Source organism: Ochotona princeps, chromosome 16 (genome assembly GCF_030435755.1).
Source record: "Ochotona princeps isolate mOchPri1 chromosome 16, mOchPri1.hap1, whole genome shotgun sequence".
Classification (NCBI taxonomy): Eukaryota; Metazoa; Chordata; class Mammalia; order Lagomorpha; family Ochotonidae; genus Ochotona; species Ochotona princeps.
The window spans coordinates 43,874,817-43,888,795 of NC_080847.1; the positions used below are offsets into that span (position 1 = coordinate 43,874,817).

General features: G+C 47.5%; 1 protein-coding gene and 1 long non-coding RNA gene across 3 annotated transcripts in view; both read left to right on the forward strand.

The window, feature by feature from the left end:
• Positions 1-13,979, forward strand: part of ZNF536 (zinc finger protein 536) — a 370,703-nt gene that overhangs the window by 268,000 nt on the left and 88,724 nt on the right. The gene's annotated exons all lie outside the window — the stretch shown is intronic.
• Positions 10,211-10,584, forward strand: LOC131482244 (uncharacterized). The gene is made up of 2 exons (XR_009246833.1): positions 10,211-10,348; positions 10,425-10,584. It is a non-coding gene; the product is annotated as an uncharacterized LOC131482244 (long non-coding RNA).

Here is a 13,979-nt window from a genome sequence, read left to right on the forward strand (position 1 = left end):
TCACTCACCGACTTTGGTCTCTGTGTAGAAGGTCATTGTATTCTGGAACCACTTCCTCGTGCAAGGCACAGAAAATCATCCCCCCCCCCAAAAAAAAAAACCAGAGGTGGGGGCCTTCAGGTGATGGTCTTCATTTCTCAAGTCACTTGGCTGCCATTTGGGCTGGCCTGGGAGGCTGATGGCAGGGTGTGCCAGTGGGGCGGGTTACACATTCTGTCTTTCAGATCCTGGGATGTTGCGGAGGCATGGCCTTTGGGGGTGTGGTCTCCCCTGGCTCCCTGTGTCCTCCTCCTGCACCGAGGGACAGAAACAGCAGTGGAGCCGTGCCATCCTGTGCCGGAGGTGCACTCAGGGGCCCAGGTATCTTCCCATGGAGAATGGTGGAAGAGACCTGGGCACCCATGGAAACCAGCCCCTCTGCCCTTGGCGTCACACAGCATATCCATCACTGTCTACATTGATAAAAGCCCTAAGGACTCCACTTTCTTCTTAATTTTCTGTGTAATTAGGGCCAAATTAAAGCAAAACAAATGGCTAGGTGTGGGGGAGGGAGAATGTGACACAATTATCCACCTGCTCTAGCCAGACAACTCCCATCCCACACAAACACCGCCCACTCTTCCATACTCTGAGCGGGTTCAACACGGCGGCTTCACCCTGGAAAGACCATCTCCCGTGAGTTGCAGGGATAAGCAGAACTCACACCTAGAGTTCCCATTACAAAAAGACTGTATTTAAATAGAGGGATGGCAGTACTCAGTCTCTCCAGTTAACAGGTCAACTTCATTCAAAAGGAATCTCTCTTCTCTGTTCTTTTTTGCGTCCTTCTTCCCTCGCTACTTTCCCTACCCCTTCTCTTTCCTTGGAATCCTTCCTTTTGCCAAACTTGGTTGAGTCATTCTTTTATTCATTCCATGAGCCTTTCCACGCAGCAAGGCCGGTAAATAGAAAGCAAGCTAGCACAACTCTTCACCATGGAACGTGGCCCCGTAGCAGGCCCAATGGGGATCTGGTAGGAGTCTAAAAGTTTCATGGGTCAGCTTTTCACAGCAATCTGGAGGCATCCTGCCCTCCTCACAGGCTTTTCTGTGGACCAACAAGACTTTCATCTTTTGGTTTCTTGAAAAGCCATAGAAAAATCAAGTGGCAAATCTCCCATCTAGATTTGACTCTTGGCCATAGCTGGTATGTGTGCCGTGTTTACAGCATAACAATTTTCACTAGTGTCACTGGGGGAAAAGTCATGACTCCGGGTCTCAATTCAGCCCCTGAATATTCTTAACTGTTTATCCAGCTTGGATTTTAAAGCCAGCAAATCAAACTACAGCCTAAGGAGCCCTCTCGGGTAATAGCTAAGGAGCTGGACACACAGAGTCCCCTGCTGTGTGGGTATAGCTCATGGGGTTCTTGGTGTTGCTTGCTTTTCTTATGGGGTGAACACACATGATGTGCTTTTAGGGGAAGAAGACCATACCAGGCACCATGTGGGTCAGCAGACACAGGACCATAGTGGACCATAAACTCAGAAGCTGGGGCCATCCCACTGGGGACACTGAAGTGTGTGGCCAATTCTGTGCCTTCCTTGGCTCTCAAGAGGCTGGTAATGGACTGCTTATTTCCGGGCTTTGAAGAGGCACCGCACATCTGGACTTGATACCTCGCCACCAAGACCTAAGTAGGGGCCTGCTGGGCAAGACCCATTGCTTTTTTTTTGCTTGTTTGTTTGATTGATTGATCAACCCTTTCTCTGATATTGACTTGCAGGCTTTTCTGGAGAAAGTCTTTGTGTCCAGGTCTGAGCAGTAACTTCTCAGCCCAGGATGAAGGCAGTGTAGAAACCAATGCAGTTCCTCCTCTGCCTTCCTGGGTCCCTTGCAACTTCAACCTGTGCACAGCGAGAGCTGGCAGTCCCTTGAGCTCTCATCAAAGTGATGTGTTTGGAAATAGCCCTGGAGAGCTGGAGTGATTCACCCATGGCAGTGGCCTCCATTTATTTCCCTGGAATCCCAGGCTTTGACATAGATGATGGGACTCTGGCAGTGAGCACAGATATTTCGGGAGGTTGGCTTTCGGTAACAGTGGGCGACCTTTGAGGAGGGCACTGCTGGCACACAGGTGTCAGGTCAAGGCAGGATCAGGACAACAGAGCACATGGGTATCTCATTCTCCAAGAAGGACTGGACAAGCTGCAGATGTAGCCACAGGGGACCCAACAGGGTTGCTGTTCAGATGCCACCCCAGGAAAAAGTATGGAACGGGGCAGCAGTTCATGACAACTTTGAACTCAAACTCTATGTTTGAGACCAAAGAGGCAGAGGAAGAGTCGGCTGGTGGAACTCTGAGAGACCCCGAATCCAAATTCTGCAGCTTGGTGGAAGTGAGAACTCAGATCCAAGAAGCAAAATCCAGGGCATTGGAAATGCCATGTGTCACAGCTCATCAGGAAGTGGGGCCCACGTATTTTCCAGTCACCTCTCAATGAGAGAACCACACTGCGGGCGTGGAAAAGCTTTTGTTCGTCCCTAACCCTAAGCCTTGGTTTTACCTGCAATGGTGACAAACAGAATTGGGGTGAAGGTGGTTTCTTGCCTCCCCTATAGATGTGCACATGAGGCAGAAGACGGCAGGTGGATATTAACATCTGCTCAAGCATTGGTTGCTTGAGTTCATTCTTTCCTTTCTTCAATCACTATTGGTGGAGCATTTGCTCTATGCCACATTCAAGTTTATGGAAGCAAAATGGGTGCCAGGCAGGTGAAACTCCTACCCTTTTTCAGCCTATATTGTAGGCTACATGGCAAATGAGTTCATTTGTAGGTAGAACTGTCCCTGGACAGTCATATTCCCAGGGACACCCAGAAGTCGTGCTCAGGTGGACAGTAGTGTTGTTCTTGCACGAGGTCAGCCTGCTTATGATAAGTCATGGTGCTACTGAGGCTCAGGTGCATCTGCACGCTCCTCATCTCACTGCAGCTCTGGGGCCTTTCACCTGCGAGCCGGGCTCCTGACTCTGAGCAGTCCCCAGGCTCAAGGAACAACTGATGGGGAGAAACCATCTCCGTGCTGGCTCTGCCCCAGGTGGGCGGAAGCCCAGGTGCCAGCCCCCTCTCAGGTGTTAGTTCTGTGCAGCTGCAGAGAGGTGTTTGCTATGTGGAATGTGGCTGCTGTGACCTGGGATCTGGGAGCAAGCTGCTGGCTGGGTGCTCTCAGGAGACCTTAATCCTGCCTCTGAAAAGCTGCTTAAAAATAATACTACTAAATAAATCTTCACAGTGGATGGGAGAATAAGACATCTGCTCCCATCCCCTAGACAAACAAGGGGAGATTAAAGCCGGATGGGATGTTAGCTGCCTATCAGTGGGGCAAGCAATGGGATGTGTCTGCTGGGACCTTCTCCTCTAATCTCCAGGGGAGAGCCGATGTTCTGTGTTAGGGCACCATGGGCATCACGTCTGTGACTTAGACACGAGTTCGATGTCTGCCAGGTGCTATAGACAGGAGCTTTCAGGAGAGGAGGGGCTGTCTGCTTTGGCTGTTTCTGTGCCGCAGGGGTTGGCAAAGTGATGGGAACGGGAAATCGGCACTTAAGAGGTGCTTGGTGAGAATGAGGAGGGAAGAGAGGGAGGGAGGAGGGGGAAAAAGAAGGGCGAGAGAAGGGAAGGAGGGAGGAGAAAGGAAGAGAAAGACTCACAGTGGTATGACGGCTTCAGGGATTATCTGGCCTTCTGGTGCCCAGCCTATGTCGTCTGACCCACAGATCCTGTGCAGACACTGCAGATGGCACACACCTTTACAGACCTCTTCAGGTGTGCCAACATGAGCCAAAGCCATGTGTTTACCTGTAAACATACATTGTGGAGTGTGGTTCTTCAGCCAGGTGAAGGCTAGGCAAGCATTCTGGCTATTGTTATAATCATCACCTTCTTGACTATGATGGATGTTATTTTCTATGTATTAAGCAAATAATTTTAAAAAGAAAAGCCAGGAGGCGCTGCCAGTCGTACTGAAGAGGAGATGAGAGATGAGCACGCTATCGGCAAAGGACACTTTGATCATTCGGTGCTGTACATGGGAAAACCCCTTCCAAAACGTGCGTGTGATTGGAAGCATCACTTCCACTTCCGGAAATGATGAGTACTAAGCACATAATTAGACCTATACGTGGAGTCAACCATAGGATGCTCATCCCGCTGTTGCATGCAAAGGAAGGGAAACCGCCTAGTGATCCAGGGTTAGGCACTTACAAATAACTGGGAAGATACCCAAGCAATTAAGCACATATCTGGGCTTGCTCATGGAAGGCTGCCAATAATACGTTGTTCAGCTTTTTAATTTTGAGTTATGGAAAATATCTGTCTAGTTCAGTTTGTAAAAGTATATATTTTTTTAAAAAATATTTATTTTATGTATTTATTTGGAAGAGTGACAGAGAGCAAAAGGCGCGCGCGCGCACACACACACACACACACACACACAGTGAGTTACAGAGAGATCTTCCATCTGCTGGTTCATACCCCAGATGTTCATGACGGTTGTATCTGGGCCAGACTAAAGTCAGGAGACCGGAATTTGATCCGAGTCTCCCATGTAGGTGGCAGGGATCTGGGCACTTGAGCCATTAGCAGAGAGTTACATCAGAAGCAGAGTAACAGGGACTCGAATATGGAGTAACACACTGGGTCACACCACCCCATCCATCCCACTTTTATGGTAGAAGTCGAGATTTCCCTTACCTACAAGAGGAAAAGCTGGCAATGGCTCCAGACACACCCTAGTGGCTTCATGTTTCAAGCGAGGCAAATGGGAACACAGGAGGCAACAAAGGTCAACCGGTTGTACCACCAGGAGGCAGTGAAGAGGAGCCAGGGGTCTAGGCAACCCTCTTCAAGCAAGATCTGTCCAGCCTGCTGCCAAATGGGAATGGCCAGGCCAACGTGCCTTCAGGAATACACCATTCCCAGAAAGCTTTTCAAGGAATCCTCCTTTCAAAGCTTGGGACACTTTGATGGACACTTTGCTGTCTGGAGTCCTCATGGCCTCAAAGGGGTTGCCTAGCTGCCGAGAAGAGTTCATTCTGAGGGTGTGCAGTGCTGCTCAGTTCCTGGGAAGTCTAACTGACCGACCTGCGGTGTGCTTGTCCAGACCCTTTGCCAAGGTCTGAGAACATGGAGGAAAAGCTGACCATTGTCCCAGGGATTTGTGAAGCCCTGGTTAGGAAGAAGTGATGGGTAAGTCTCTTGCCCAGTAGCCATTTAGTGCTGCAGCTGGGCGGCTTCCAACCTGGACAGCATGCAAGCTGGTGTGAAAGCTGCAGGCGGAGGCCCTAGAGCCAAGGTCTGATGGGCGCAGGCCTCTGGTGATGTCCCGTGGGCTTGTGTCCGAGGCTGGGTTTTCCTGGGTTTGATTGCTCTGTTCCAGACTGACTTATTATAAAGGACACGGATGCCCAGGTGGTGAGAGCAATGCCTGTGGGGAGAGGCACAGGGATGGAGGCTCCATTACCTAGACAGGCATGCTTTACTTTTTAAAGTTACACTCTTTACACCTGCTGCTTCCCAGGATGCTTTCCAGGCAGCCAGAGTGGTATCCTAAGCACTTTATCAAACACGCACTCCTCCTATACATGTGATTGATTCATGGACTGTCTTAGCCTCAGCCTTCTCCCCAGCTGGAGGTTCAGGGTGGGGCTTAAAGTCCCAAACTTCTTAATCCACCTCGGTGGCCAGCCCCAAGTCCCTGAAACTCCCTGGGATTTGCCAGATGTCCGTGTAACTTGATTAACACAGAAAGACATGGTCACTCCAGAGAGCCCAGGAATTTTACGAGTCTGATCCATACAACAGAGACACAAACAGAAGAGACAGCATGCAGACCCAGGGGTTCAAGGAGGCAGTCCTTTTTCTTAAACTGCTGTCAGGCCATGATGGAACAGCAGCTGTCTTGGAAGAATGTGGGAGCCATTGTCCTGGGCATGAACAGAGCTGCTGCCCACACAGCAGGTGTAGGAGGAAGGAGCTGAGACCTGCAGGCCATGGGTGGAATCTGCGGTCCAGCTGAGTGGCTCTCTGACTCACTGATCCAGAGAAAGTTGACCTCTGTGTGCCTCAGTTTCCACTTCGAGGAAAGTTGCACGGTTGCCTCTATCAAAGAATAAGCAGCTTCTTGTAAAATGCCAGACACAATGCTAACATCTGGTTAGTCATCATGGAACCCAGGGGTGGCCGGCGGTGGGGAGGAGGCCAGAATGGAGCCGTTGTCTGGAATGAATGTCAAAGGGGAAGGAAAGTGAGAAAGCCGGAGTATGCATCAATGAGGACTCATAAGTGCCTTGGGGTGCCCCAGGGGCTGCTGACCAGGACATGGGGCACCTGTGGTCCCAGGCAAGCCACAGCATCCCTAAAGCTGTTTCTACTCAGTGCATAGAGTTCCTGGGCCAAAGTTTGTTCTCTGCTTGCAGGCGTGCATCAAGGGTCTCGTTCCCCTGCTTGAAGCTCCCTAACACGTGATGTTATGATGTCCCTAAATGCATTTACAGAAGCTTCCTGAGTTATGCAGGCTGCGAAACGCCATCCTGTGAGGCTGAGTGTGCCTAAAACCTGCTCTCCAATGAGCTTGTTCAAGCACATCTGTAACTTACTCTGTTTTAGAGTTAGTTTTTAATGATACCTAGTGAGTTTTTTTGACTCACCTTTGTGACACAGACATTTTTACCATCATTTTTGTTGTTAATTAAACTCTCCTTGGTCTATCCACAAATTCCTTTCATGTTTTCTCTTTAATGAAATAATCATCTTTTGGTCAAAAATAGTAACATACGCTCTCCGAAAAAAATTTCTGATGCACGTGTATGTGATACAGGACGAGTATGAAGGTACTCCGAGAAGTTTGTGGAAAAGTGAGATGAAAAGAGAAGTTTGTTTTGATGCAAAGCAATATTGAAATCCATATGTACATTTTCACAGTATGCGTTTTCATGATTTATTGCACGAATTTGTTATCCTCCTACTTTCGAAAATGTGATCACATAAAACTCATCCAATGGATATTTTCTATAATTTTTAATCACTTAAAAAGAATGGAATAGATGGAGAAATATTGACATCTGTCTTACATTGTATTGTTACCAGTTGCATAGTATTCCATTGGATTATGTGCAGTAATGTATTTAAACAACCTGCTATCAATGGTCATCTACCCAGGATATTAGGCTCTTGTGAGTTTTGTTATTCCGAACAATATCAAAGTATCTTTTGTGTACCTGTGCAACTGCATGTGTATAGTGTATTCATGTGAGAACAATTGCAATTGATTTATTTCCCATAGATTTGTTTGGAATAATATTTACAGAAGTGCAAATAATATGACTTACATGAAAATGGACTTTTCCATCAAGGATCTGAGCAGAGGTCACCTTGAAACCTGGCAGGCAGACAAAGTGGATTTCTTCTACTTATGTCAAGGCCCATTGTCCCCTTTCATGTGATTATCACAGCAAAAATTTACCTGGAGCCGTTTTCTCAGGCAGACACTTCCTGGTGTAGTGAGGCGATATGGGCTAGGTTGGAAATCGGCAGGTATGTGAGACCCAGGAATCTGATACCCATCAGAACAAACATGGGCCTGGCGCAGTAGCCTAGTGGCTAAAGTCCTTGACTCGCACACACCGGGATCCTATATGGGTGCCAGTTCTCTTCCCAGCTGTTCCACTTCCCATCCAGTCCCCTGCCTGTGGCCTGGGAAAGCAGTCAAGGGCAGCCCTGCAGCTTTGGGACCCTGCATACCTGTGGGAGACCTGGAAGAGGCTCCTGGTTTCCTCTGGACTGGCTCAGCTCCAACCGTTGTGGCCACTTGGGGAGTGAATCAGTGGAAAGAAGATCTTCCTCTTTGTCTCTCCTCTTCTTTGTATGTCTGCCTATCAAATAATAGAATAGAATAGAATAGAATAGAATAGAATAGAATAGAATAGAATAAAAATGAACATGTGTTGGACAGGAAGCAACTGTGGACTCTCAGAACTGGGCAAGGCTGGTCCTTAGCGAAGCATGGATGAGGCACCTGCTGTATGCTGGGGGCTTGGGGTATGACCCTGAGCATGTCACGTAGGCTGCTGACAAGATGGCTGCAGGACAGCCTGAGGCCGTGCTAGTCGAGCTGGGTGACATCGCTGAGCCCCAGCAGTCTGGAGAGATGGAGTCTTGGTGATCACAACCCTCCCTGTGAATTTCTGAGGGGCTCAGCATGGATCATTCAGATAAAAATTTCCCAGGATCCTCTCGAGAGAAGATGTGAAATACTTACTCTCCAGTTGCTAGGATCAGCTTCCTTAGTGCTGAAGGGTGGAAAAGTGGTCAGAATGTCACCTCGAGATCAATGTGGTGGTGCTGTGGGTTAAGGCACTGACATCCATATGGGAGCTGATTCACACCCCAGCTGCTCCAGTTCCAATCCAGTTCCTTGTTAATGTGCCTGGAAAACAGCAGAGGACAGTCCTTGGGCCCCGGTACATCTGTGGGTAATCTAGATGAAGCTCTTGGCTCCTGGTTTCTGCTTGGTCAAGTCCTGGCCATTGTGGTCATTTGGAGAGTGGTTCATTGGATCTAAGATCCCTCTCTCTCTTCTCCTCTCTCCATAACTCTGTCGTTCAAATCAACGAATCTTTTTTTTTTTTAAGAAATGCTCCCATGGAGCTGTGAAGGGGCACTGGAAGTGTGGGGAGTTGCTTAAGTAGGCATTGACTCTCACTCAAAGCCTGGCATCCCTCAGAGAGGAGGAGAGAGCCAGAGGGCATGGCCCCGGACACGTTCAGACTTCCTTTTGTTTAGTCCTTCCAGCATGGTAAGGGCTTGCTTAGTTCCATGAATGAGAGCGACTAGAGAAGAGATTGCCCCTAGATTATTCTAGTCTCATCGTTCTCTTCTCCATTGCCCTGCAAGGCTGTACCATAACTCCCACCCCTTTCCAATGTTTAGAATCAATGCAGTTTATAAGCCTTAAAATGTGAATTTGTCCCCTAGAGGGTAGGCTATGATTTGAAATCTGAGTCTTGTAGATTTGATGCAAAAATAGAAACATGACCAAGTTTGTATATGATTCACCAAGATTCCCCAAAAATACCCTTAGTGGATAACCATCTTTGGCTACTGCCTATTAAAATCCCAACTGTTTTTTATGAGTTTGGATGTAAAGAACCTCAAATGCACTTGGCGGGTGGGGGTCACCACACTGGACCCCTCAGTGCTTCCTAAGAGCTCTGCAGCTGGGCTGTGGATCTTTGAATCTTAGATATTTTTTTTCAATTACTTATTTATTCATTTGAAAGAAAGAGTGACCGAAAGAAAGAGAGATCTTTCACTCACTAATTCTCTCCTTAAATGCCTGCAATAGCTGGGCTGAGCCAGGCTGAAGCCAGGAGCCCACAGCTCTATCCAGGCATCCTAGCAGGGCTGGGGTCTAGGCAGGGCCTCGTGGTGGATGATATCACAGTGGTGGAATTATTGACATGGTGAGACCAGAACCAGAGCAACCCAGAAGTCAGCTCGCTGCTTTTACAACAACACGTGGGCATGAAAACTACCAGGGTTCTCAAGAGGTCGACCCATCACTCCTGAAGGCAACACTCACTCTGACCAAACTGCCTGACACCGAGCCTTCTACAGGGTCCTCCGCCGCTAGCCCCATCACCAGCTTGGGCAGGGAGCCACACCCCAGGTCGAGCTGAGGGCCGCTACTGTTGATGACCAAAGAGCTCATTTTGCTGGACTGCCAGCAAATGCGGTGTCTCCAGGCATGCATTCCTTCCTTCATCCACACCACAGACATTTTCTCCTACATTCTGGGTGCTGTGCATTCTTGGATGAAAAATACTCCCAAGCCTTCTGGACAGGAGGTAAACAAGAACAGTCATTCTCTCTGTTTTTAACTAAAGAGAAATGTTTCACTCATTCATAAAGATCTACAAAAAAAAAAAGGAACCTAAATGATAATTTTTTTGAGTGGTATTGAGGATGAAAAAGGAGGTGTGTGTGAAGAGCAGGGTGGTTCTCAAAGGCTGGCGGACCTGCGCTCCTCTCACCCATAGGGTTGGTCTGCACAGTTAGGGGTCACAGTGGGCGCCCTCTGTGGCTTGCTGGGTGGGCAGTCACTGTGGTACTCCCTCCATCAGGGCCTGGAGGTCCTGTGTGCTGGTCCAGGCCCTCTCTGCCTGCCCCCCACAACACACACACTCAGCTGATACAGGGACATCATGGTTCCATTGCAGATCCAGCTATCAAGGCTGGGACAAACTGAGTTCCAGGCCTCCAGCCCACCAGGCCTGTACCCCGCAAGACACTCCTTTCCCACCTGCTTTGTGAGCTTTTTTCCCCCTAGGGGTTGGTTGCATCCCTGAACCCGGGGGAGCCTGATCCCCACCCTCATCACTGCAGGGTGAACAGAGGTGAGGTTGAAGAGGAGGCACCCAATCAGGGCTCCACCCACCCAGGGCAACTGTCAGCCTCCAGCTCGAAGAACAGCATGCCCGAGTCAACGCCTTCTTCTGAAATTTATCTAAATTTCAACTCTTCTAAATAGACATCATTCATTAGATCTTGTGGTCCTCTGTTATCCATGAGGGATGCATTTCAGGATGACTAAAGGTTGGGTAGCATATATAGCATGGACTTAGTGGACAAAGAACCGCTCACATCCCAGTCCGGAGACAACACACAATTTAATATGTATCAGTTGTTTGTTTCCAAAAATTTTCGTTTAGTATATTTAGACTACAATTAGTATGTGGGTCTGAAGCCACAGAAAGCAGACATGACGAAAGAGAGACTCCTGGAGTCTCTATTGTGCACCCACACCGTCCTTGCCAACCTTGAAAAGCTTGACAATGACTCTCATTCAGTTGCTGCCTGTTAACTGAGGAGCTCCTGCCTCTTCCTGTGCCGTCTTCCGGGTAGATGCTCGTGTGAAACAGTCACCAATTGGACGCGCAGGAGAGGAGGTGGTCAAGGAACCCTGGGGGCCAATGACAGTGGTCCCAAGCTCTTTTAGAGTGCTAAAAGCCACATGGCTATTTGTCGTGGTAGAGACTCTGTCCACTAAGAGGTTGGGAATCAAGCTGCCCCTACCTGAACCCTCCTGTGTCTGCTATGAATGCAGAACCCATGGGAATGACTAAGAAACCTCAAATACGGAAGAGCATAGCAAGTGCTACTCAGTACACAAGTGGGCAGCACAGCAGAGCCGCCGTCGGGTCCCTCCTCCATTCTTGTTGCAGGACACTGGAACCCTGTGCTCTGTTCTATTGACAAAGACAAAGATAAGAGGACTTCTTCCTATAATGCAGTGACATAAACCATGATAGCATGTTGCCTACATAATCCTCAAGGCCTGCCGTACTTTCACATAGAGTTGTGACTATATTTCTGGGTACTTAAACTATGGAATAAGCCAGAAATGATTCCTCACTCTAAATCTGGGCCATCTGTGAAGGAGATGGGTTTAGCTTGAAGGTTGGTGACATGGTGCACGTTATTTCTGAATACATTTTCTTGGAGTCATTGATCCACCGGGTGTCAAATAAAATGCGATACCCACAAAATTCATGTATGACCCTGACATTTTTCCAGTACTTAAAGTAATTGCCCTTCTGTTTAATAACAGTGTTTATAAAATTACTTTCTGATTGGCTAGGTCCATGGCACACTCGTGTCAATAATCTGCGGCAAATATATGCCTGTGGCCTTTGGCCTTGGTTTTCAAAATAATTTTCATCTCTTAAGCGTGAATCGGCCGCTGCCCTGGGAGCCAGGAGTCAAGGCTCCATGTGCACCCGTATTTTCCCTGCCGTGTGGTCCCGGGGGTTTGGGGATGCTGGTCTCAACTTTATGGGCTTGCATACTCAATCAAGGATGGGGGTTCAATACCCCTAGGAAAGCTATGTCCTCCTCAAGCAGTTTGAGGTCAGGGATAAGAGTGCTGTCCAAAGATTCAGTGCCTTTGCATGGAGCATTCTTTTACCCTTGGGGTGACTTTGGGTGTCCATGTATTTTTAGATTGAGAAATGGGAAACTGTTGAATCACTTTGCAAGACCACTGAAGCAAATCTCAAGGACAATGTCTCAAAGCTACTATGCCCTCCAAGTTCCCAGAGCATGCTCAGACCCTAGGGTATAAGTGTGTTGACTTTAGACTAGGACTGGGATAGTCACGGTCAGTTTCAAGTCTAGGATTACTGTTCTCAAGTGTCTTGAAGACCATCAACCCTTGACCAACTGGACAGAAAAGCTATGATATGACTGCGAGGACCAGCTGGGGCATCCTACCTAAGTATGGGAGAAAGGCATTTTCCATGTGGTTTAATGACTTACAGATACAATGACTTATGTCCAATACCCACAGGAACTCCAGGAAGGAGTTCTGAAATTATATGTCTTAAAGTTTTTTGTTTTGATGTGATAACAGACTTGAAAGAATTGTAAAAAAGAAAAAAAATGCTAATTGTTCTCTTACATCTTTCTGCCAGGCCTCCTAACGCAAGCATCTTACATTTTCTTGATTTGATGTTCAAAATTAGAAATAAAATGTGAGACAGTATTCTTCATTAATCAATTTCATTCAGCTTCACCAATGTCCCATTCATGTCCTTTCTCTGGGCCAAGAGCCAGAAGGCTCCAGCTGTCACGGCTCCGAGGCCTCCTCCAACCTGGGATACTTTCTCTTGTCTTGGTCAAGTATTTTGTGGAACACTCCTTAGCTTGGGTCTGCCTGCCAATTCTCGCAACTGCGAATTTACGCATTTCAGACAAGAATGCCAAGAGTGATGCTGCGTCCCCTTGGTGTGTCATAAGGCGGGCAAGTTTCAGCATGGTGCTGTCGATGTACCATCACTCAGTAGAGATGGCGGCGCTGAGGCCGACATGCACAGTGCCGCTAGCGTGGAATCACTCCACGAAGATGGTGTCTTCATGTTCCTTGGCCATAAAGTTGCAATTTTCCCCCTTGTGATGAAAACGTGTCTTGTGAGTGGTACTTTGAGGTGATGTAAATTTCCTCTTTCTTTGCATAACCTCACTCATCAGTTTGTTTATCCATCGATGCCTCCTGCCTATCACAGGATGATAGTCTCATAATCGTGATCATGTGTTTTCCTCACTCTTACATTTTTTTAAACTGGAATTCTTATTTAAAGAAAACATTCTCACGCATTAGTTATTTGTTTTTTAATCAGGATGGATACACAAATGCTTGTTTTATGCAAATGACTCTCTTATCCTATAGGAATACTTTGTTACTCAGATTGCCACGGACTTGGCCGTCGGACCACCTTCCCACTTTTGTGAAGGACTCGACCACTATCCAGCATTCAGGAAGGGTCTTTGGTTAGTTTAGATACCAGAGAACATGACAGAAGCCTCAGCAAAGTGCACCCCTGAATGAAGAATCTTCCTCCTACTCCAAACTCAACTCGGCTCCACCGACAACATAGACAGTAAATGCGCATGTTTCGATAACTTGTGCATATCTATGCATGCGTTTCTAAACACAAATTGAAACGCCGTAGGCACTGTCCTATCTCTTGCTTTCTTCCTGACTGAGACATCATGTACATCTCTCCAGTACGCCCTGTAATTCTGACTGGTAATCAGAGTTCCTAGTTTGCAGACCGCTACCATCATTTATTGACTCAAAGTCCTCTTGATGAACATCTTAATTATATACGCATGTATGTGTGCACATACATGCATATACATCCTTTCTTATTTGTAACCTTAGATTGGAGAGTGTAGGGAAGGGGCAGGAAGGACAAGAAGCAGACTGAGATTCTTGTAGCCAATTCCTAGGAGCAGAATTGCTCTGAGATGGAAGATGTTGCCCATCTGATAGGTTTCTCATTGCTTTTATTTGCATATCTTTAATTGTGAGTGACATTGAACATCTTTCCATATGCTTAAAACTCATTTATGTTTCCTTCTCTATGAATTGGTTTTTCA